Raw genomic sequence first — 25,603 nt, 5'->3', positions numbered from 1 at the left:
ACACGCTTGTTCATTGGGTACTAAATTGTGAGTCGTCTCAACTGGGTAGCTTGTGATTCGACGCTTCTTTGGTCGATAGTCTCTCATTGGCCCAGAGATCTCCAGATAAACCGCGAGCCAATAGCATATACAGCAGAATCATACACGTGTTTGAATTTCAGCCTATCACGAAATGAATCCGCGAATTTTTCCGGTCTCTACATATAGGTAGTATACTTCAGGAGAATCCGGACGCGGTCTTTGTTCTGGAATGTGGCTGAAGGGTGGTGCGGGCTTATCATTCCGTTCTGTGAGAAGCACCCGGAAGTTCCAGTTTCATCGCGACTGACGTGACGGCGCGAGCATTTTTTGTTTCCCCTCCGCCCCTCCCCCCCCCCCCCCCCAAACTTTCTTTTCCCCATCCCGCGGTTGTCAAATGGAAGATTAATAGACGCGAGTCATCATCATTTCCAATTGGGCTCGCGTGGCGGTGCTGATCACGTGACCGGAGCCTGTCGCCGGTTAGACGAGGTACGAGCGTGAAGGAAAAACCTCGAGGTCCGGACTGCGCAGTCCAGGGTGCTTGTTCTGAAGTTTACCGTTTCGATCGAAACTGGTCGTTGCCTATCGATCATCATCTTTCGTTCTCGACAGTTTCGTATTCAAAGTTTTTGACGTGACAACGTATAATAAATCGATTAACGCCGGCTGCACGCACGAAAAAGGATGACTCATTGTCCCGTTACGCACATTGCCCCGTTTCGGTGTGTCCCGTTACGCTCATTGTACGCTTCGCCGCATCTATCTTTCTTCCACTCGATTGGAACAACCATCGATTTGACTTTTTCGAGGCACATTAAACTTGAAACACTCCCATTCGTTTCCTACTTTTCCTATCATCGTCCTATCCTTAACAGAATTATGTATAAAAGTTATAGTTAAAATAATCTGTTCGTTAGAGTAATAAACATATTTGAATTAATGACTGCAAATAAAAGTAAATGTATCAATTAAATTGTATATTTCATTTCACTCATTCTTTGTATCCATACAAAATAGTGATAATTCAATAAAAATTATTCAATTTTATTCATAAAAGTATGCAATCATTTCATCAATGTTTTGTTATGACGTTGTCACATTAAACTATCGTCCGTAAACCGACTTTACAGACAACCAATTTTTTTTTCTGTGACGTGTTTCTCGATGTAAAAAATCTTTACAAGCTACAGTTTTGTAACGAGGTAGCACAATCTATCGAAAGCCCCACACACGATGCCCATTTCCTTGGCAGTTTTTTTCATGCTTGTGTTCCAATTTTTCTCCCATACTCGCGAGCCGCGTGCGATGTGGTACACTTACTTGCATGTATTCTCTCTCATTGCCGTGCGGCGTATAGGCGTGCTAAATTTAACTTTGTGATGGTGGAACTATCCTGGAATACATGTTGTAAACCTAAATAGTCATGGCTATCAATTATCACACTAATAATATGTAAAAACAAAAATTGGTTGTCTGTAAAGTCGGTTTACGGACGATTGTTTAACGTGACGTCATAACAAAACATTTATGAAATGATTGCATACTTTTATGAATAAAATTGAATCATTTTTATTGAATTATCACTATTTTGTATGGATACCAAGAATGAGTGAAATGAAATCTACAATTTAATTGATAAATTTACTTTTATTTGCACTCATTAATTCAAATATGTTTATTACTTTAACGAACAGATTATTTTAACTATAACTTTTATACATGTTTGCTATTTAACTTCTTCCAATCTGTGTTATTCTGTTAAGGATAGGACGATGATAGGAAAAGTAGGAAACTAATGGGAGTGTTTCAAGTTTGATGTGCCTCGAAAAAGTCAAATCGATGGTTGTTCCAATCGAGTGGAAGTGATATAGATGCGGCGCAAGCGTACAATGAGCGTAACGGGACAAAGCGTAACGGGACAATGAGTCATCCTTTTTCGAGCGTGCAGCTGGCGTTCATCGATTTATTAGACGTCACGTCAAAAATAATTATGCGAAAGTTATCCAAAGCCCTCAACAGCAATACGCGTGGGTGGTCATTAAATCAACGCAAATTTGATCCGAGCAGCCAGAGAGATTCTTCCGAGAGGACATGCCACGACGATGACAGAACAATGAAGCATTCCGCTAAGAAGTAATCAAGAATCCTTCTGCTAGCGGCAGCGTTCTTTGGAGCATCTCGCATTGTCTCCGGATTGTAATCATTTCTGAGCTGCAGGTATCCAGGTGTGTGTGTGTGTGTGTGTGTGTGTATGTAAGGATAATGACGAGAGGGAGGCGGGGCTAGCGAACATCCAGACACACGCGCGTACCCCAATGGCACCCGGCGCGCGAACGCCTTCCTCAGCCTACATCGCGGCGACGAGTGAGAAAGGGGGGCATTCATTAAAATCCCATTCTCCTTTTTGACGTCGACCCGTCTCGCCGAGGAAAGACCACGCGTGTGTGTGTGTGTGTGTGTTGGGGGAGGGAAGGAGTGTGTGTGTGTGGGGGGGGGGGGGGGTGCTGGCTATCTTCGCGCAAATAAAATTAGCCCCTCCACTCGCTTTGCGGGAGCTGATTGAGGTCCCGTGTTATCTTCCGAACGGCAGCCGTCAGGCAACGCCGGGTCTCATTAGCTCGTCGGAGATGCTGCCAGCGCGGAGAGACAGGGGAAAGGGAGGGGAGGGGCTGGAGATGGCGAGGGGACTATGATGGACGATGGCAGCAGGGCCTTCTCTTCCGGGAATCATCTCCCGTCCACGAAATGAAGCCGCGGAGATTCTCGTCTGGGACTCGGGGAGTGCACGGAATTGAAGACCGACACCGCCCATTGTGCATGCCCGGCGAGACGAAATTTTCAATTAAATAAAAATGCAAGCTAAGTGCGTGCATTAATTAAAATCGACACCGCCCATTGAGCAAGTCCCGTCAGGAAGAAATTTTCAATTCGTGAAGGTTCGCACTCGGAAGACATCATCCGAATGAAGGCCCGTCCAAAATAGTCCGAACCTGTGGGAGTAGGTATATTTGGTTCGTTCTGGCACAGGGGTGGGGGTGGGGGAGGTAGGGAGCCACGGCGAACATATTGGATGACATCACTTCCGGCGGCCATCTTGGATTACGTCACTCCTGTCGCCATCTTGTATTTGACCTTGTCCTTTGACCCCGGCAGCCATTTTGTTTTCTAAAACATTCCGCCATTTTGTTTTTCTAGAAAATTCCGCCATGTCAAAAATCTTCCTTGTTTAGTTCGTGGTTTCCATTTGGCTGGCATACAAACGTATATTTAATTTTTAATGAACATCACATTTTTATAGTATAAACGTATGAAATAATTTTAAATTACAATACTAAAAAGTCTTCAAACACTACACAACGTCCCAGAATCGTTGGCTCCGTAGACCACGTCTTACCCGCACTTGTAAACTGTATACCTGTTTTCGCACTATATGAATTTATGAAATTTTATACTTAAATACGCATTCGCTAAACCGAAAACGAAGTTGTTTAAGTAATTGAATCCCCAGTAAGATAATTATTAACAATATTTTGTTTATGATTTTGTGCGTTTTCCAATATAAGAAAAAAAATTCTCCTCACTTATCATTAATTAGCTGGCTCGTAGTTTCAGTTTAATTACAAAGTTAAATACCCGTAAAATATCTGGCATAGGTTATGATACATTCGATTCACCTGTGGGTTAATGTATGTTTACTCATTTAGAAAGCAAAATGGTTGGAACGTGGCCTGAAAGAAACTTACCAGGAGCTAACTGATCGAGAGGCCATGACTTCTGTGTCTCGCGTCAGCAGGAAACGTTCAAAACCTTCCGGAATGATTATGTAAATTATCTAATTCTTGACTTCTAGGTTGGGACCACGTCTGTATAATCTATTGTTTTTTTTTTCCGACGTTTCGGTGTACCTCTTCTAGGGCGAGAGCAGTCAATCGCCTTCGATGATTGCTGCAACATAGCACGCCGAAACGTCGGACAAAATTTAAATTATAATTTATCGATATAATTTACTATTCAATAATGTATTGACACATAATTATTTTGTTTTAATTTATGGTTTGTACGATGTTTCGAAATACTTTGTTACAGTCATCTTAAGAGGACGACGGTTGTCAATCGCCCTTGAAGATGGCTGAAACATGGCACGCCGAAACGTCGGACAAACGATAAATTAAAATTCATTAATATATTTGACCATTAAATTATTTGTGACGAATGATTAATTAATTTTAATCGAAGGTTAGTACGATGTATCGAAGTATCTTGTTGCAGCCATCTCAGAGGATGACTGTTGTCAATCGACCTTGAAGATGGCTGAAACATGACTCGCCGAAACGTCGGACAAATAATAAACTAAACAATCGTGTCGAGTCCAGAAGCCAAGTAGATAGGGACTCTAGCCACGAAAGCCTACGATCAAGATAATTGCATTAAGTTAATAAGCCATCTACGTAAAACTGTCGGCACAAAAGTCGGAAACGTACAGTAGTCTTCTAAAAAGCTGTATACATATACACACACACACACACACACACACACACACACACACACACACACACACACACACATATATATATATATATATATATATATATATATATATATATATATATATATATATATATAGGAAGACGAAATTCTCAGGCTTGGATGGAAGTGTGGGAAGTCCATGAATCCGATAGGATAAAGCGTGGTTTTATCGGTTGATTAGTGTCAAGCCTTGGCTCAGGTGTCGAACAATTAACCTCGGTAAGTGTGCGTGTGTGTTGGACGCGTGTTGGGGTGACGTGATTTATTGCCGTGTCGGGTCTAATGAGAAGCTGCTCGCGCGATAATGAGGGCTTGTCGGAGACCTCTGGCGAGACACACCTGGGTCTGCAGCGAGGGGGGAGGGATTCTGCAGACAGGGTTTTTGTTGCTCGAACTCACGCGGCGATAAGTGTGGCGTGGCCTCAATTACGTGAACGACTTTCAACTGCCTACGTCAATCACACGAGTATATTTTCTTGTCCATTAGGCCTAAGCAACACACATGTGTGCATGTGTGTGTTTGCAGATTTTTTTTTAAAGGTTACGATCATAAACATTTTATAACGTACATCGCACTTTCTATGAAGAGAGCCACAATTATTTGCGGAGTAATTGGGTAGCAAAGTGTTCCTGAAGCATATGCTTCACGTGGGTAATTGGATTACACTACCCTTAACGGGTCCTTAATGACCCTTAACCAATTATAAACAAGGAGAAGAAGTGGTTAACCAGTGAAAAGTATGTGACCGGGTTATCGACAGAAAGTCTTGATTATGTGTATTTTTGTATTTATATATTTGAGTCTAACGTGAAATGAAATTAACCCACGAAATAATAGTTTCTCTGCCTATGTAATAAAGACGTGAATATCAAACCTAATCTAGTTTCAGAACACATATTTAGGGAATGGAAAGTAAGTTCAGTTGGGTTTCCAGTCGCGGATGGTTGCGGGATTACTTAGCTTCAAGGCGACGAAACTCCCAAAAATGTAAATAGCTGTGAAATCTTGGGCGCAAACTCATTGCTCATAAATTATGATTGTGAGTTATTCTCCCTACCGTAGGTATTAAACCTGGCGCCTTCCAGCAAAGGGGTGATGAGTAGGGGCATGTACAGGGACATGCATATTTTTCGGCGAAAAACTCCCGATACGATCTGGGAGTTAAAACGCTGTAGCATCGTCCGTGTTTCGTGAGTGGTCGATTTTACTTCAGGTGCGCGTCCACTGTGAGCCCACCAATCGCCATCCAGCGCGGAAGCAAACGCGTCTTGAATGGCCCGGCCAAACAGTGCAATGGCTTCTCTTGCAGACGGCCGCCAATTACAAGGGAACAATCGCTTGCACTGGCAAAACATAAGGCAGTCTAACAAGGGTTAAATATAATCGCGAAAAAAAAACCTGCTCCTATCTATTTTGTTTTGTGACAGCTATTATCTACAGCAATTGAAAGAAAAATTACTTATTGAAATTTTGCAAAATGCACTATCTTTAGAACTCTAGAATAGCCTCCACAATCCTGATATTACTCTAGCAAATGCCACCTGTTCATTGGCTGCTGACTTGTGAGTCGTCTCGACTGGGTAGCCTGTGGTTCGATACTTATATTATTGAGGGTCTCTTATTGGACCACAGTCCTCCAGATTGAAAGCGAACCAATGGCAGAAGCAGCACAAACATAACAATTATTTGAATGTTAGCACATCACGAAATTAATCCGCGAATTTTTCCCGTCTCTAATTTATCTTGTCAAGTTAAATCCTATCCTACTCCAAACTAAATGTCGCGAGCCGAGAAGGCCATGCTGACCATGGGTTAGGCCCCACTACAGCAATCAGATGTAAGGATTTGTGAATGTTAAGGGGGTTGTATCCCAGGGTTGTATCCACAATCACTTTGCTTCTAATGTGTCGTGTTTTTGATCATGATTTTTAACAAATTAATGATATAGCAGTATTTAAATTGTTCATAAAAAGCTTTCTTCTACTAAACAACTCCTTATTTGATATTAACTTGAAAACAAATTTATGTGTTAATCGTAACATGTATGTTTGCTGTTTTGAACTGACCGCTCGAACGTAGCCTTCGTATTCAAAATCTTTACTTATATACAAATTCATTAAATTAATAAAAAATTAGGTTTTCACCAATACCTAGAAGCCTGAGTTTTTCAGTGTTTCGGGAGACTACATTTTTTTGTATTGATTAATGAATGATATGCTAAAACTAAAGATTTTGAAGACGACGGTTACATACGAACGGTATCCAAAACTACATGCCACGTGATATCATGCTTTCATACAGGCTACGATTGATAATCAACATCAAAAAAAGTACGTGTTTATTAGAAAAAAAATTTTTTTAACAAATAAATATGGTTATATCATAAATTTATATATTAAAAAAAGGCATGTGTAAAACCGTGAAATATAATAAGCAAAATAATTTAGGGCTCTGCTCCCTTAAGGAGGAAATTCTCTGGTATGCGTGACTTCCCGTATAGTTTGGTCAGAATTCGTTTCGTGATTTCTTGTAGGGCAGCCGCGTGGAATCCCCAGTGTAAACAGAAGCACAAAACTCGGTGACTTGCAAGAAAGCATATCCCCCCCCCCCTTTTCCAGGGGGTTTTCTTGAAAGGATATGGAGTGTCAGAAAATTCTCCTCGCCAGACCTCCCCTCATTTCTCCCCCCCCCCCCTTTTTTTTTTACACAATCAGAGATTCGCTCCACCGTGCGTGTGTGTGTGTGTGTGTGTGGCTGACCAGCACGATGGAGGGGGGGGGGGGGGGAGGTGACCAGCAAGACCGTCGGTCCTCACGTAATTTTCTTGTTAACGCCGAAATGCTTGTTCATTCCTCCGTGACTGGACCGGGGCGAAACCCCACGACGCCGTCTGCCCGCTTCCGGCCTCATGTCGAGCGACAGGCGTCCGAGGTTGAAGAGTGAAACCACGAGGGAAATGTTTAAAGAAGGTATTTTATTTCAGAGACAACATCTTCCGTGCTCTTTTTATTTCCTTCGGATGACCTACAAACTAGCACATCCTAGCCCTCATTTCAGGCACGGACTGCCAGCCCCGGATTTACAAATAATATCTAAGGTTCATGAACACTACAGCGAGTTTTTAAATATGTTTTATAAGTTTTTTTTTATGTGCAGCACAGATATGAGTTTTTAATTTTTAGTCATCATGAGTTTAAGTTTTTGGAAACCACGAAAATTTGGTGTGAATTTAAAAAAAAATTAATTCATGTTCCGAAGAGCTTGGAGATTTGGTAATGTTCTTCTGTAATGTGTTAGGTTTGTACACTGTAAATATTATTTGCAAATGTAACATAAATATTCGTTTAAAACTACAGATGTTTGTATATTTGCACCAAAACAACTTTATCACTACAAAATAAGTGTTCGCCGCAATACTGTGTTCGGATTCTTAACCCGGGAGTTTATGCTTCGTGTCGTCCCAGTACCTCCAATAGTTAAAGTTATTTGCAAAACGTTCCCTGAATAGCTTTCCAGTATAAACTGCGCACATTAATAAGCATGAAGTCTCAAAATAAAGTCAAATTGTTGAACATTCTATTATCTTTTCCATGTTTTTTTTTTTTTTTAGTACGCCCCAATTTTCGTAAGCAATACTCAGTATTATCTCGAGAAAAAAAACGTATTTCATATTTGCAACAATAGCCACAGCCAATGTGTTGTACAAAGTTACGATATATTTCTGGTAGTGTTGTTACGAACGTGAGCAGGGCCGCGGCGCGTGCAGGTTCGGAGCTGGCTGGCGGCACTGCACACCTCAAAATTTAAGAACATCGGTGCATGAACGATATGTAAAGTTTATAACGGCAACCTTGGACATAAGATCTTGCGAGGTTGCCCCACGAGGATTCGCCTTCACCGGTAGAGCAGCGGCACCGGACACGCCGGACAGCCGCGCCGGACGACGAGACGAAGTGGTTCGTCATCTCGCCGCTTGTCCGTCACGGTCGCGCCCGTGAAATCATTCTCGGTCGGTCGGCAGGCTGGCCGTCGGGAATACAAGAGTCTAGCGGCAGCAATGCTACCTTCCTGATTTTTTTTTCTTCCTAACCTATCTAAAACTAAGTGTATTTTGGAGGGGTCCGGGTTAGGGAGGGACCTAGGTGCGTCTCAGGCCGAAGCCTATACGCCTAGTCATGCTGGGATTAGCCATGCAGGGAGAGGGTCGCATGCATCATGTGCTAGGAGGGGATTGGCCAGCCATGGCAGCGATTGGCGCCATGACTAACTCCCCTCACTCTTAAATCTAGACTATAACTAGAGATAGGTTGGGCCCAGGTAAAACCTGCATAGACACAGGGAAAACCCTGGGCACATTCATGCGGGATGAAAATTGGCATGCATTACGTGTAGGAATTTACAGGAGACAGAGGATGGTCTGGATGAAGTGTTGGACAGAGTAGAAAAGAGTCTACCATGCGGGGTTGGGCACTTGGACTCGTGGTCCGTTTTGCTAATTGTCCAGTACTGAATTTAGTGACCAGGGACGCAAGCGTTTTTTTTCTCTCCAGTATAAAAAAAATGCCACACAGGCTGTTTAGTGGATGGTTGGTTATATTAGGTAAGTATAGCCACATTAAAAATACTGTAAAATCATTTCATGGTTGCTTAGCAAATAACGTTTTTAACATGTAGCTATCCAGCGCTAGGAAACCGTTTACATGATTTCCAAGTATCTTTAATGTAACTATCCTAACAAAATCAACCGTCCACAAAGTTTTAAAGTATTTATAATGTAGCTAACCTAACCTAATTGACCATTAGTAGAGACCTGCAAAATTCGCGGATTCATTGACCTCTAGGATAAACTCCACAGTCCTTTAAATACTCGCGGAAATGACACCTGTTCATTGGCTACTGACGCGTGAGACGTCTCAACTGGGCTGTCCGTAATTCGGCTCTTTCTTGGTTTAGTGTTTCCCATTGACTCACAGTTCCCCGGATACAATGTGGGCCAATCGCATAAGCGGTACGAAGGTATAGTTGTTTTGATGCTAGCCTATCGCGAAATGAATCCGCGAATTTTGCATGTCTCTAACCATTAGTTATCATGTCCTTACCTGAAAAATACAATTTAATTAATAAATTTACTTTTATTTGCATTCATTATTCAAATATATTTATTACTTTTGAAATTATACGTTCTCATATTTATTTTTACAAGTAGCCTACAAAAGAAAAATTCACACCTGCCGGGATTCGAACCGTCAACCTTCCGGTTAGATGATAGCACCGTTGAGCGCTGAGCCACGAGGCCATATTTGGTAATTAGAAGTTTCAGATGATGTATATGATCGTGCCGCCGGCCCCGGAACGAGCCTGAGCGGTGTGGCAGCCGGCCCCGGAACGAGCCAGTTGCCAGTTATCAGTTGCAGGAAGGTAGCATTGCTGCCGCTAGACTCTTCTGTCGGGAATCCGCGCGAGTCGAGTTTTCCCCCGGCAGGTGCCGTCCAGGCGCTGCTAACGACGCGTATATGACGTCGCTCTTTGTCGACAGTCGACATCGCGCGCGAAAGAGGAGGGGAGAGAAAAAAAAGTAACAAGAAAATAACATTTCTATACGCGTTCTTTTTTTTTGTAAACGGAACAAAAGTATTCGTGTAAAATTACAGATATTTGTAAATTTGTACATTCACATGAAAACAAACTGTGTCACTACAACAAAATTGTGTTCGCGGTAACACGGGGGTTCGTATTCTTACCCGGGAATTTATGCTTTGTGTTGTCCCAGCACCTCCAATAGTTAAAAGTTATTTTGTTAACCGCTCTCTTAATACCTTTCCAGTATTCAATGCGCACATTAATAAGCATGATTTAACAAAATAAAGTCATATTTTCTTAATATTCGATTATTTTTTGCATGGTTTGAAAAATATATATATGCTTGAATGAAACAACAATTAAAATACAATATTATACCCCAATTTTCGTAAGAAATACTCTGTATTATCTCGAGAAAAAAAAAGTATTTCATTTATGAAAAAATAACCATAGCCATGTGTTGTACGAAGTTACAATATCTTTCTTGTAGTATTCCTAACTATTTCTTGGCAACTGGTTCCCAAATGAATCTTCTGCAAAAGTTACAAAACAAAATATTTTTTCTGTTTACCATAACGAGGATCACTGGCTTTACGCGGCCATTGTCTGAGAATGCTTGGCTTGTGGACCGATACCCTGAAGATGTCAAATGTTCAATTTTGAATGAAACGCCGGTGAATTTACCGCCCTTGACGCGTCTGGACTCAGCAAGCCAAGCTTGACGAAAAAGATTTTAAACTTCGCCTTCAGAAGTGAATAAGTATCGGATGTTCCATGTCTAAAAAAAATTCTGAAAAAAAGGCATTAGTCATTTTAAGTATTCTGAAAATACAGTTTCATAACGAAATTATGGAAATAGAACTACACATCCTATTTCAGAGTATTTTTAAATGCTTTCCAAATGTCGTGGGTTCTTCTGAAGCTCTGCACACCGTACCTATGTGTGTCCGGGCGGGCGGGGAACTTACGGCGACGCAACTCCCAAGAATCCAGCGAGCCCTGAACCTCTTGGGTACCGACTATTAGAGTTGTGCCAGGGTTGTCCGTATCGAACCCACGACCCTCTCGCCTATAAACCCTACAAGTTACTATAGTTAAAGAATTTTGGTGGACTATCTGTATTCACTTCGTGGTCCGCGCCACTTAGTGCCCTGTGCCCTATCACTTCAAACCCTACCATTTCGCCGCATATTAGATTACGAGCTAGACTTTACGGTCCTAGACATACTCCAGAGTAGGTAAAACGTTAAATGGTAGGGGCATGCATTATTTGTGAACAATAATTTTGATAGCTCATTAGACTGCAATAAGGTATGCCTGCGCTGGTGATTGTGTCCTTGTTATTGGCGGCCGTCTGCGAGAGAAGCCATTTCCCTGTTTGGCCGGGTATTTAAGGACCCGTTTGCCTCCGCACTTGGATGGTTGCGGTTGGTGTGCCGACAGTGGACATGTACCTGAAGAAAACCCAGCCAAATACGAAACATAGACCACGCTATAATGTTTTACCGCTAAGCTGGTCTGGCAAATCTTTTCGCGAAAACAGCGTTGCCAAATTAATGGGCTACCGCTTGTTGCAAGATGCGAAATTCATCTTCTGCTTGAGCCACACCGAATCAGCACACCCGAGAGGTCGGGGTTTGCCATTGGCTGTAGGTCTTGTAGAGCGTGTCCAATGAACGACATTGTTTTGTGGACACTTCTCACTCGTCTTAACGTAGTACGAGATATACGTCCGTGTGCAGTTGTTAATGTCGCGTCCCGGATTACGAAGCACCACGCAAGTACTTCGGCAGTAGCTGGAAGACAGAATTCGACGGGCAATGGTTATGCACAGGGGCGCAAATCTGTAGGATTTGCAAGGGGTGCCCTCAGAATTTTCCTGGGAGGGGGGGGGGGGGCCGAGAGTTTTGCACGTGGGGGTAAACGACCTAAGTCATCCCTGGATGCGGTGCTTGTTTGTTGTTTACTGTCCTTATTTTGGTCTACGTGCATGCAGAAAACCTTAAAAAATACAAAAAGTTAACCCTAAGACATAGTTTTGACATCAAACACGTTTCACGGTCAGGTTTTTGCAAGTGCAGGCAGGCCCCCCTCAGTGTGGGGGCCCATGTAATTAAATATTATCAACAAATGTAGTTTGCACAGTGTTGAGAGAAGTGTTTTTGTTTTAAAAAAACTGACTTGAATGCAAATAAAAAAACAGGGAATAGCACAAGGAGATTACCATAAAATAAACAAATGTATTTACCTTAAAAAAAAAAAAAGTACCTTAAGGCTTCTAATAGTTCGTATTTTTGCATATTATTTTAATAAATTTATAATAAACCATAATTAATTTTTTTAAAGGCTTTTTCTACTAAACAAACCCTTGTTAAATGTTTTTTTATGAACTTGGTGACAAATGTTTCTGTCAATCCTAGCATGTTTAAAAGCATGAAACGTGTGGTTTACAGTTTTGGATTAGCCGTTCGTATGTATTCTTCATCTTAAAACTCTTTTTTATATAGCATTCATAAATCAATAAAAATTGGGTTTTCCCAAAACCCTGAAAAACTCAGGCTTCTGTGATTTTTGGACAACCCATTATATATATATATATATATATATATATATATATATATATATATATACACACACACACATCAATAAAATAGGAGTTTAAAGACGAAGACTACTTACGACTGGTTAATCCAAAACTGTACACTACATGATTTCATGCTTTCAGTTACATGTTAGGACAGACATACAAAATAACTTGTTTAGTAGAAAAAAAAAATCTTTTTTTAAACAATAAAATATGGTTGAGCTAAACAAAATTATTTAAAAATATTTGCAGAAACAGGAAATAATGATAGAAAACGTGGCAAATAATAATAACGATGATAAGTCCGGAGTGTAGTTTGGACCCACGGTCATTGTCATTTTGAGATGACCACAGGGTGACTAGAACAGACTACATTTGCGAAGTGATCCTACGATGTGTAACACCCCTCGTGCCTCAAAATAGAATTATTTGGAATTAATTAAAAAGAGCCTTGGAAACATGTTGGATAAAAAAAGTTAAATAAATTGATTTACCAGAGGCGACACGAGGTGGGGAACAAACAAAATTTAGGAACTTCCTGTAACAAGCAAGGAGGAAGTAGGGGGATCGTTAAAATCAATAAATAAAAACTACACGATTAACTTGATCTATAGTTTCCCTGTTTTATTTGCCCTGATGAATTTTCTTGTTTCCATTATTTTACATACAAAAGGTTTTAACAATTTTCAAAGATTAACAAAAGAAAAACGAAAATGGGCCGGCCCGCGCTTACTTAAACCAATTTACATTCTTAGTTTGAAATATAAACATTTGCATTATGAGTTTCACACCCAAAGTTGGATGGATCCGATGATTACATTGATAATTAGTTCTATTCGTTTTACATTTTCTTGAGAAAAACACTGGTCGCTGGTGGGTTGGTCATCCGCTTAAGATAGTTCGTAGCTAGGTAAGGGGGAAATGTTGAATTTACATTACCACTCGGGGTCTTCAAAACGATCACGTCGGGTAGTAGAAATGTTTCTTCTAATGTGACCCACGGAACAGGAAAGGGGGGGGGGGGGGCACGAGATGGGAGCATCAGTCTCTCCCTGTCATCGACCCTGTCAAAACAGGGGAGTTGCCCAGCACGCTGCAGTCGTGGATTCAGCCATGATCTGGAGCTCGCGAATTGCGCGGCAGGACGCGGATGATTTCTTCATAATAATTATTAAAAGAAAAAAAAATTTTGAAGGCAAATAATTAGACTATGCAGACAGACTAATCTACTAGGATTGACTTGAGGGATAGCATCCCTTATGCAAAGCGACTACATAGTCGTTAGCGGTCGGATGAAGTCTTGCCGATTCGCCGATACTCGATGGAGATCTGTCTGCAGACGCGACGCGAGTAGATCTGTGTCGCGGCAAACCGCGTCTCGTAATTAAAAGTGCCCGCCGGCTCTCACAGGTGGAGGGAGGTCTGGGCCGCCGAAAGATTCCGAACTTGCCCGAATGCGGGCGAAAAAAAAAACTTTAGCAGGAGTCTTGAAGTTGGCATCACTGGGCGACAGTAGAGAACTCTGTCGGAGGGGTCTGAGTTGAAAACAATCGACTCGCGCCTGGCGTCCATATAACTCAAGGGAAAGCAGGTGCTGCTCTCTGGCACCCTAGATGGTAGGTTAGCGGAGAAGTTCGCGACTTGGTCGCTAGGTAGCGCTTGTGATCAGTTTTGGCACACTCGCTTTTGCGAGAAGACCTTGAGAACGGTCACTGTTGCCCAGGGGGTTACGACCGGTCATTGGTCTTACTTGGAACTGAGAAGGGAGGGGGGGGGGGTAAAATGCAACGCTGATGGGAATCTACGTCCCGTCGTGGCTGCAGAGGAGCGAACATAACACTAACACGTGATGAAAAAAGCCAATCTCAGCTCGTCTCTGCGAACTGGTCGCCTGCAAGCTACAGGCTTGTCTATGCAGTTAGGGTCACGAAGAGAAATGATATTACAGGCTTGAGGCGTGACTGAAGGCGGGGGAAATGGTAAGCTGTCTGCCAGTCAGGGATTAGGCCAGCAAAATATCCGATACGCCGATGGGAAAGGGGCTTCAGAGCACTGAGACAAAGTTTAACTCAGAGGAGTACACCAGACTAACAAATTAAAATCACACTCTAGTAGAGCAAATAAAATTTCCACACAAAATTTTAAAATCATAATAAAAATTTAAAATATATCGTGTCGAATTTACTAATTAACGGCACAGATGGTTGTACCATTGTCTTCCGCAGACTGCCAAGTCCTGACCCCCGGAAGGAATTATGTTTTCAAGTGCAAGGATCCCTACACCTGCCCGGGATACGAACTGCTACACACAGGTCAGGAGCGCTAACCACTTAGTCGACACGCGTAGGAAATAATAAAATGCTCAATGGCAAGAACAATACAACAATCGAAGCCAAGGACGTACGCAGTATTTCATTTCAAGGGGGGGGGGGGGGGAATTTCTTTTCACTTAGGAACACATCTCACAAATAAATCCCGGAGATCTTCCCGGTGAAAATTTTTATTTCAAGGAAAATTTTTATTTCAAGGTTCAAAATAATTCTATTCAAGAATTGTTCGTACCCAAACATTGAATACACATACAATACAGTAAAAACTCATATACTTTATTTTGAAAAAAAAAAAAATTGTTTTGTTATCAATTTTACAAAAATACAGTTAACGTAGGTGAAGCCCAAATTATTTTCATATCAGGGGAAACGTGAATGCTACACAGTACTACAATTTAAATAACTACTTACATTTTTGTTAAGGCTGTGTTTAAAAAAAAATGTCTTGAATTTCCTCTAATATTGATCACTTGATTGAAATAAACTATGACAGAAGAACCAGCAGCGCTACACATGGCCCGATGTTTGTTTTCAATTCATCTCCTTTTGTTGGAGGGGGAGGGGGACAGAGGCGTAATTTCAGCTTTCTAACTGGGGCGGCAAGGTGTACCGGGTTTCTTGGGAGTGGGTGGAATGGCCCCACGTGTAAGGGTGGTGCAGGGGTCTTTCCTCCGGGAAATTTTAGAAAGCTAGTATTAAGTAAGTTTTAAGATTTTCAGACTATTTTCACCACAATTCACAAACTAATTACTAACATTCTTTATTTACCCCAAATATTCATTGTTAATTACTTGAATTAATATCCAAACCTTTTGTAAAGTAGATAACATTTACACACAACTCAAGAGTATACCTATTTTATCATGTGAGTTTGTAAATTATTGATATTTTTACTTCGAAATGGGGTGGCTAAATACTGGGTTGGACAATTATGGGACAATTATGCCTAAGTTGGTGGGAATGGTAGATTTTTAGGATTTCAGCAGAAGTGGGGGGGGGGGGGGAAGTTATATTCCCCCTATCCTCCTTCCAAAAGTACTTCCTTGGCGGGGTGTTTACGTGCTACGTACAACAATATTTGCATATCAAGTGAAGGATTTGAGTTTAATGTGACGTCCGCTTGACATGAACGTGAAAAGAGCTTTTTCGAGAACGTTAAGCTTGATGTAGCTTTAGTTAAGCTTATTACTCACTTATATTGTGACGCTAAGTAATCGTATTTGTATCCGGTAAGCCGGTTAGGTTCATGTAGCGTGTCTTCATCTTTAGTCTGCAGTGTGCATTTTAATGGTCACTTAACTCTCGCTTTCAAGTGTTGCCATTACCGCTATCCTTTATTCCGTGTGCTTTTTTTTTTTGCCAGCTATATGCCATAGAGCGCAAAATGGTTTAAACACAACTTTATAATGTAATGAACTTTTTTCAAATGTATCTAAAACATTGTATTTTTCAAAAATGTATATATTTGAAATGAGAAGTTTGGAAAAACGTTTTCTTGTTGTATTTCATCAATAGTATCATCTGATAATATCCTGGTTTTGTTTTATTTCTGAGGAGATGTAACGGAAAGTCGCCATCTTGGTTTCAATAATTATTTTTTTCAAATTTAATTATTATACTGAATATTAAAATTGTATGCTCTGTTTGAGCATGTCACATACTTTAATGTAATTGCCTTGTTATTAACAGAAACCTAATACAACTTAAATAGTTTATCCTGTGAAATATTAGTTTAGTGTTTAGAATTGATTTTTTTTTTACCTCAAGAATGACTATAACTGTAATAATTATGTCAATATACACTATTTTACGGTATTAGAAAAATCAGAAAATAATAAAATAAAAAGAAGTATTAAATTAATTGTAATCAACAATAGTATACAAAATAAAAATTTTAATGCTAACAAATCTGATAGTATAAATCTGGCAACTGAACTGCAATCCAAGAACGAGAAACTCTGCAGTGAGTAATCAAGTCATCAACGAGAATGACGTTCGACCTTGTCTCATCCGTGCGAGACACGTGTCATAACAAAAAAGTTGAAGGGCGAAAGAAGAAGGCTAGCTCAGACGGGCGATGCTGTGTTCGCGGATAAACGTTAAAGGTTACGTCAGAATTCGCCTGAAGTGCATTACACTTCTCCGAAAAATAAAAGAGAAAACATCACCAGGTGTTGTCCGTATTCAAAGTGAAGTGTGCAAGTATGAAAACAAACGTGACCTTGCAGATAAACAAACGTCACCAATTAGAAGATCACACTTTTTAGGTTATATTTATTAGTATGCTTTAATAGTTTTAAAAAATGTGTATTATTATCTCCATTCATATTTTTCTACTATATTTTTAAAAAATATGTTTAATATGTTCTTAACGCAGGTTACGACAAACACCCATATTAAGTTACTATCGAACCAAGGTGAAAAAAAAAAACAAATATTCATAAATGATTGTTTTAGTATCGAATTGCAAAAATTTAATATATTCAGTTTAAATTTTTTTATTTGAATCAAATTTTTTTACTGGAGATTGGTTTATGATAAACATGCAAACAGTGTGGTCTCCATTTGCATATGCATTTATCTCATTCGGTCAGAATTATGATAACACCTTCGCTGAATATATAGCCCGATGTATGAAATTTCCATTAAAAAAAGAATTGTTATACTAACATTTTTTTTCTAACAAACGAGTGGTCGTTTTTGTAAAATGACTCGTGTCATTGGTGTACCGAATGTATTAGTCGTGCACTGAGAGATTAGTTTTGTGGCGTTTTAGTAGTAGCACAGAGTTCTTAAATATTTGCTCATATTGTGGTGATGGCAAAATATTTCGTAGTATCCGAAAATATTTATTAGCGACTCTAAATTTTTTAATTTTTTTCTGTACACTCCATTTTTGGTATCACAAAATATTTAGTAGGTGAAGTAATGTTATAAAATATTTTTTACCACCCAATAAATTATTTTACCGAGGTATTGTATCTGAAGTATTTTTCGATAGGAGGGGGGGGGGGGGCATTTTGTAACCCTACACTTACAGTGAAATTCCTACCCGTATTTCCAGTGTATATAGGTATGTGTGTTTATATATGCATATATATCCCATTAAGTACCTATAAATAGCTTAATGTATACCCTTGACATTGCCATACAATATGGTAAGCTCGTGTTACTGAAGGTATGCACTAAATTAAAAAAAAAGTATTAAGTCGTGCCTGGAAAAATTTGGATTATACTTGTTTGCAAGCTAAGTGGTTCTAAAGGATCCGCGCTGGCCTTGATTGCTAGGAACGCGTCGGGGTCATTTGGCGTGGTTTGCGGGTTCCCTCTTAAACCCAGGTGTGACTTAAATTAATTAACACAGAAACTTGTTTCCAAATGGCTCGGAGATCATTTTAAAGTCGGGAGTCCCCTTCGCTCCTTGCCTAACAGCGAAGCTTAAAAACCCTTCCTTTACCTTTAAAATTTTTTTTACGTATAATATATTTAAACGCTAAGTTTGGTCACGTCTGAAATGATAATGCGCACATCATGAGAAGGTTGTAAATTTTGTACAACAGAAGGATAATTTTAACGGTGAAATACGAAATAGGAGCCGAATTCACGTATCGTTACGAATACGAAAGGAATACAACTGTGCAGTGATAGTTTAACGCTAACATACGTTTCACCACGTTTTTCATCCCAGCCCAAGAAGAAGAAATCTTTCAAATTACCTACCGGAATGGATCGTTTCCGTTCGCTGTGGAAATTTAGGCCTGTGAGCTGAGAAAATTGACCTGATACTGCAACTTTATGGACAAAAAATATGTTTATATATATATATATATATATATATATATATATATATCACGCATCAGATACCAGTTTGAGGCTCGGTCACATTTTCTTGTCGTTTCTATCATTTGAGGGCTTATTCTGTAGATTTATTAAAGATAGCTCTCTTGCATTTTAAGTTTCGCGCTCAAATTTCATTCTAAAGATATTCAATAAATGCCATCTAATAGCGGTAAAAAGTCACGTAAATGTTCGTAATTATTATCACTTTCGTAACCCTTTAAGTACGAATTTTTTTTTGTAAATAACTGGTAAGTAAAATTTGCGACCCTAAAACAAATTTATGAGAGCTTTCGGAATAAATTTGTAGAAAATCCCTAAAATTGTAGTAATGACAAGAAAATTAATTTACCAACTTAAGCGTGTGACAACGTTTTTGCATTTATCTTTCCGCGTGTGGCAGATATCGGAACTGTCGCGTTGTGATGGTATTCCAAGACGTTTGGGCAAGGTAGCGAATAAGCACTACCTTGTTGGGACACAACCGTAAACTAACTCGCGGGCCGTTTTCCAGAATGTGTCCAAACCCAATCCCTGTTAGGCAACGGAAAAGCAATCGTTTTAATAAACTATGCCCTGCGCGAGGCTAGAAATTGATTTCATTGCATTCTAGCGGACGTTTAGCAGCCATCTATATATATTTGCTACACCAAAAATCCTACAGTTAGCAGAACTATTGTGCGAATTAAAATATAGTAATTTTAATTTTCGCAAGTACTTTTAAAGTTGCGATTATTTCTTTTTATGACCTTTAGAGTGTACAAAATGTATTCCGGAACAGTTTCGCTATCGTAAAGTTTCATTTGGCACACCAACACCCTTGGTACGTGCCCCGATGATCATAAAAAATTACTATATACCAGTTAATGGCACCATATGCGATTCAGCCATCAACGAAAAAGTGAGCTCTGTGCATGCGCGTAATTTGAGCGACATAACGGCCACGGATAGGACACCAAAATCCGTTGCCTGAAAATAAGGGACTGGCCGTGTCCGATCGTGCACTAGGAATATGGTTGGGAACAGGTGTAGCATATCCAACACCTAAAACTTTTTTTTTTTGTGTCTTGGAATACCGACCCTAGTCATTGCTTAAGAACCTCGCTGACCTGGGTGTGCCAGGTGTGCAGAGTTCTAAAAAATAAACACGTGATTTTAAAACTACTCAAGGTATCCGAGTGGTGTCTGTTTACGAATAAGCATTTAAGGATACGCCGATGACGGGTGAGTAGTTCTGTCTCCTGATTTCGTTAAAAAAAAAAATTTTAAGAGAGTCATAATTGCAAAAAAAACGCGTGTTTTTTTCGAATAAAATTTCATCATGAAGCATCCGGTAAAGATTCATGAAAGTACACAATGGACTAGAATTTCACCTTTATCTTCATTTCTCCGCCATATAATGTTACGGTTACCGTTCAAATCTCATAGTTGTCCTATGCGCGACGAGAAGACTGCGCGCCAGTTAAGAACCTTGCGCTTAGAGGCTATACCGCGCTAGAAGCTCCATCGAGAGTCACACTTACTATCTAGTCTCACGGACACAAGTACACCTCTGACTAAGGAACAAAGAAAAATTATTTACCTAATTCTTTTATAAACAAAAAAAAGATAAATCCTTGTATCGAAGAAAATCCAACGTATTTAAATGACTATTTGTAACGATAGCCTTGATCTTCAAATTTATCAATAAATAGTCTCACAAATTGCTTGGTATTAAAAATCAAATGAAAATCACCCTGTCGTGTTAAACTAATTTTTTAAGGCGAAAAATTGATTGTCACAGCCAAAATTTTCGTTGCTCGAAAATAAATTCGAAACACCGTGCGGAAACACAAAAAAAAAAAAAAATATTTTTTAATCGTTATATGCTTTACAGTTTACGTCATATTAATTTAATTAAATCAAATACGATTTAAAAAAGTTATATCACTAAGTGAACTGAAGAATGTAAAGCTTAAAGTATATATTTATAGCTTCAGTATGTAGGTATTAAAGGACAGAAAAGTTATAAGTTGTTACTGTAACCGTTAAATAAAAATATATAGTACTAGATATATATGGTGACGTTTTTACCTTACATCAACGGTCGTCGACGCGTCTGCAAAAGATCCTCACACACGCTTCAGAAAAATTATTTTATTTTCCTTAACACGCCAGACTCGCGCCACGAATTCGTGTGCAAAGTTCAAAACGGCGCTCACAATTTTGTAGTCCTGTTCTTAGGGGCTGGCGGCGGGGAAGTTACTGCGGAGGGGAAGGGACTCCCGAAGAGGGGAGGGAATCTCGTCTCACCCCCTCCACCTCCTTTATCCAAGAGCTCCCTCCCCCGCTTCTTGTAATCACCATGGACGCCGGGGTTCCTCCTGAGAGGGAAAGAGAAAAGTATACGGCATCCATCAGTCCCCGAACGTACCCGATTTCGCTGCTCGTTCGTGCAACTTCGTGGCCGGAATAAAAAGAAACATCATTTTAGGCCATAAATCATGTCTGAAAATATCCCGCGGCGTACGTAGCCTAAGGGTTGGTGGAGGGGAGAGAAGGGGGGGAAATGTATCCCCCACCCCCCCCCCGAATCCTAAAAAAAAAAATCTATTATTCCCAACAACAAATGTAAAGATTTTGAAATAAAACAGCGGGCATCAGGTTCTATTCCCAGTCCTCCCCCCCTCCCCCCCCCCCTCAAATCAGCGTACGTTAATGAACACATTGTTCGCTAATTAAAAACAGTCTGAAGCACGCAGGTGTAAGTTAGGGTCTCCTCGCTAGCTTACTGCCCGTTGCGTCAATGCTTTTCTACCTATGCCTGATGGGAGCGGCCTGACTGGATAGCTGCACCTCCAGTTCCGGCTGCGCTGCTGAATGCATGGTAGGTGCATGCTGGTTACCAGTGTATAAACATGCATCACAATCAAGTGCTTCAAGATAAATATTACAACATTAATTCGTTCAAGTCTCCGTTCGCCTGTAAATTTCATACGCCGACAGTAGTTTGTTCCTATGATTAATTTCATATCGCATCTAAAGTAGCTTGGATTCTGGGTTTTAGCCGCGTCCAAGGCGAATATATCACCGACGTTTCGGTCGTCATTGCAGTCGCCATCGTCAGGGTAGAGTTACCAATAAAGATCGCAGGCTTTCGCGGCCATTTTCTGAAGTAGCTTGGATTCTGGGTTGTAGCTGCGTCCAAGGCGAATATATCACCGTCGTTTCGGTTAACATTACAGTCGCCATCGTCAGGATAGAGTACGCGGCTACAACCCCAGAAGCCAAGCTACTTCAGACAATGGCCGCGAAAGCCTGCGATCTTTATTAATATTGTATCTAGCCTAGCCAAATACCGTCCAAAAATATGTACTTCCACCAGGGTGTTATTATAGTAACAAGACTCAGCATAGCTTATTATAATATTAAAGCAGTAGGCTACTCGCCAAAGATTTGTAACATCTAACCTCGGTAACGAGCAAATTAATGTGGTATCATGTTGCAAATACACTTATCATACGAAACTCGGACACGAAATTTAACGTAGAATTCTTTAAAATAAAGCCGAGCATTATAAATATACGCAAGTTGTGTTTTCAACTACATTTCTGGACGCGAATCACACGTACTTTCCTCACCCGCCGCTAGAATTCGCTGCCGGAGCAGCTACGTCGACTATCGAATCATTCAATTTTCAGAGCGAAAGGTTAAGCTAGATAAAATTTTATTTAAAAAAAACACGCTTTAATTGTTGTATGAACTAAAAAGTACAAAATAATCTTTAAACTTCAGTAATTCGGTCAACAGCGACAGAATCAACCACAACTCTGTATAAATAAAATTTCTAATAAGCTAAAAATAAGAATCAAGTAATAAACAAAAAAATTAATATTAATGAAAAAAAAGCGTGGGGTGCTCTCTTCTTTCATTTTCATAATGACCCTGTCCTAACGAGTTCACTTCAGTGGTAGAAAATTTAAGACAACTGCTATCAAGCACCCTACGCATTTTTTTTCATTAAAATTAATTGTTTGGTTTATTATTTGATTATTATTTTTAGCTTATTAATACATTTCGTTATACAGAGTTGTTTTTCTGTTGTTGAACAAATTACTTAATTTTAGGATTTTTTCTTACTGTTTAGTTCATATAACAAATAACTCAGGGTTTTTTTAAATATAATTTTATTTTTTATTTTTTAGTTTATATTGAATTATATTATTTAAAAAATCCTAGAAAGGCACTACGAAACAATTTTTCAAAGTCCCGAAAATTTCGGGGGCGATTTCCCCACCCCCCAAGGAGGTTCGATGGTGCCCGAAGGCTCCGGAAACACATCAAAATTAACAACATACCTACTTTAATTGTCTCGACTTTCAAAAAAAAAAGTGGCGAAAGACCTCTCCCTGGAGGGGAGGGGGGAGGTAGGTAGAGAACCCCGAATTGCTCGGAAAACCCTCCAAATCGAAAAAGAATCCATTTTTGAAATTTTCGAAATTTTGTGGTTTGAGTGGGGTAGTCAACTTCGGGCAATTTTCCCACCATGCCCGGACTCATGGATATATATAAAAAGCATGCTTATTGCCCAGAGCACGAAAGTAGTGGTTTTTTTTTGCTCCTATGCTCCTTCCCTCTTCGGGTCATAGTCATGAAATTAATGTATTGTCATCGGGATTACATATAATCGCAAAGTTTCAAATCGATACTGCAATTAGATGTAGGTTAAAATCGACTTATAAGATTTGATTACGTAGCTAATTAGTTACAATTGAAGCTAATAAAAGCGTGCTAATAATAATGGAATGGCTGCAATAAAAGAAAAAAAAGAAAAAATCTTGATAAATACTAATCCCCAGCTTTGGACCTGATTTTTGACAATACGTTTTATTAAAATACTGTCCATCTTCTTAAAATTCACTAAACAGTTAATACTATGAAGTTTCCCTTTGGCTGTGTGAACTTTGGTTCCACAGTTGGCAGCACCGTGGTTACACATTTCCGTTCCATGCGAACTTCCGTTCCGTTCACGAATTACTCCCACCAAATGCCATATACCGAGAGCTAAGTTCTTACACATCAAAAATAAAATGTACGAGTTTGTGTTATTATCTTAATAGTTCGAGGTCTAAGGCACGTACGCCCTCGCAGAAATAATAGGCATAACAGACTCCGACCCGGGAGAACTACACGCTGTTAAATATATTCACAAGTGCCTGGTCTATAAGTTATTTGTTTGTCTCTCCTTTCATTAGTTTTTAAGTGATGCTGGAGGCTGGGTGTGTGGTGAGTGAAGTCACTCACCACCAGGAACAGCACTTGCAAGTTTCACCTGGGCCCGACTTAACATAGTTTTAGCCTAGACCTAAGGTCCCGGAGTTAGTCATGGCTTCAATCGCTGCCACGGCTTGTCAGTCGAATCCTCACACAACCTAATTTTAGTTAGGTTAAGGGAGAAAAAAACAAACATTTTAGTCATGATCACATGCACGAGTGAAAAATTGTCCTCTCGGAAAAAAAATTAATTTTACTATTTATTAAATATTAACTGAACGTGCGAAAACATAACATCTCTCTCTCTCTCTCTCTCTCTCTCTCTCTCTCTCTCTCTCTCTCTCTCTCGAGAATTTTATTTATGCTACACACCTAAACTAACCTACATTTTACTTTTACAACAGCAAAGAGAAATCGAAGATGCACGAACGTGGATTATTCGGGTGTCTGACTTGGGGGGTCAGTGAGTATGAGTTTATTGCGTCATTCCTCGCTTCGTGAGAAAGCAGACCAAATTCTAGTTCGCGGGCGATGGGGAGACGTATAATCGTCGTGTCATCGGGATTCTCAGCGGCCATTAGCGAGGGGGGGGGGGAGGGACCGCACACGACCTACTGGTACGCCTGCACACGCCGTCAGCCACCCCCACCACCAGTCACGGACGGAGGAGGGTTTTTGAAAAGGTATCATTCATCACGGCCACATCCTTGACTCCATGGATCTCGCATCAGCCGGCTCGGACCGGGTGACCCCTTCGGCGGTCCGCGGTGGGCAGTGGACTTGTCCGTCCTTCTTCGCCGGCCGTCGACAGCCCGGCTCTGTCCGGCCTCGCGCTGGGCTGTTCTTCCCCTTGCAGCGGAGTGAGTGGTCAGTGCAACCACTCACCACCAGGGGCGCTTGCGTCCCTGGTCACTAAATCCAGTACTGGACAATTTAGCAAAGCGGACCACGAGTCCAAGTGCCCAACCCCCGCATGGTAGACTCTTTTCTACTCTGTACAACACTTCATCCAGACCATCCTCTGTCTCCTGTAAATTCCTACACGTAATGTATGCCCATTTGCATCCCGCGTGAATGTGCCCAGGGTTTTCCCTGTGTCCATGCAGGTTTTACCTGGGCCCAACCTATCTCTAGTCATAGTCTAGATTTAAGAGTGAGGGGAGTTATAGTCATGGCGCCAATCGCTGCCATGGCTGGCCAATCCCCTCCTAGCACATGATGCATGCGACCCTCTCCCTGCATGGCTAATCCCAGCATGACTAGGCGTATAGGCTTCGGCCTGAGACGCACCTAGGTCCCTCCCTAACCCGGACCCCTCCAAAATACACTTAATTTTAGTTAGGTTAGGAAGAAAAAAAATCTTCCCGTGCACGTGAGCACACTCGCTCACACTCCTGCTGTTCGTCGTGACAGCCACGTCCTGCACAACAGCTGCCTGGCGTCAGAAGAACCAGACCACTGGAAAAAAAG

At 40.5% G+C, this 25,603-nt stretch overlaps 1 protein-coding gene across 1 annotated transcript in view; it reads right to left on the bottom strand.

The window, feature by feature from the left end:
* LOC134537184 (uncharacterized) overlaps positions 1–21,059 on the bottom strand; it is a 29,130-nt gene extending 8,071 nt beyond the window's left edge. The window contains exon 1 of the mRNA XM_063377446.1: positions 20,954–21,059. The gene's annotated coding sequence lies outside the window, so the exon portion shown is untranslated. The remainder of the gene's footprint in view (positions 1–20,953) is intronic.
* Between the last annotated feature and the right edge of the window lie 4,544 nt (positions 21,060–25,603).

Source organism: Bacillus rossius, chromosome 12 (assembly GCF_032445375.1).
Source record: "Bacillus rossius redtenbacheri isolate Brsri chromosome 12, Brsri_v3, whole genome shotgun sequence".
In the NCBI taxonomy this organism is placed as follows: Eukaryota; Metazoa; Arthropoda; class Insecta; order Phasmatodea; family Bacillidae; genus Bacillus; species Bacillus rossius.
This window is presented reverse-complemented; position numbering and strand designations above follow the sequence as displayed.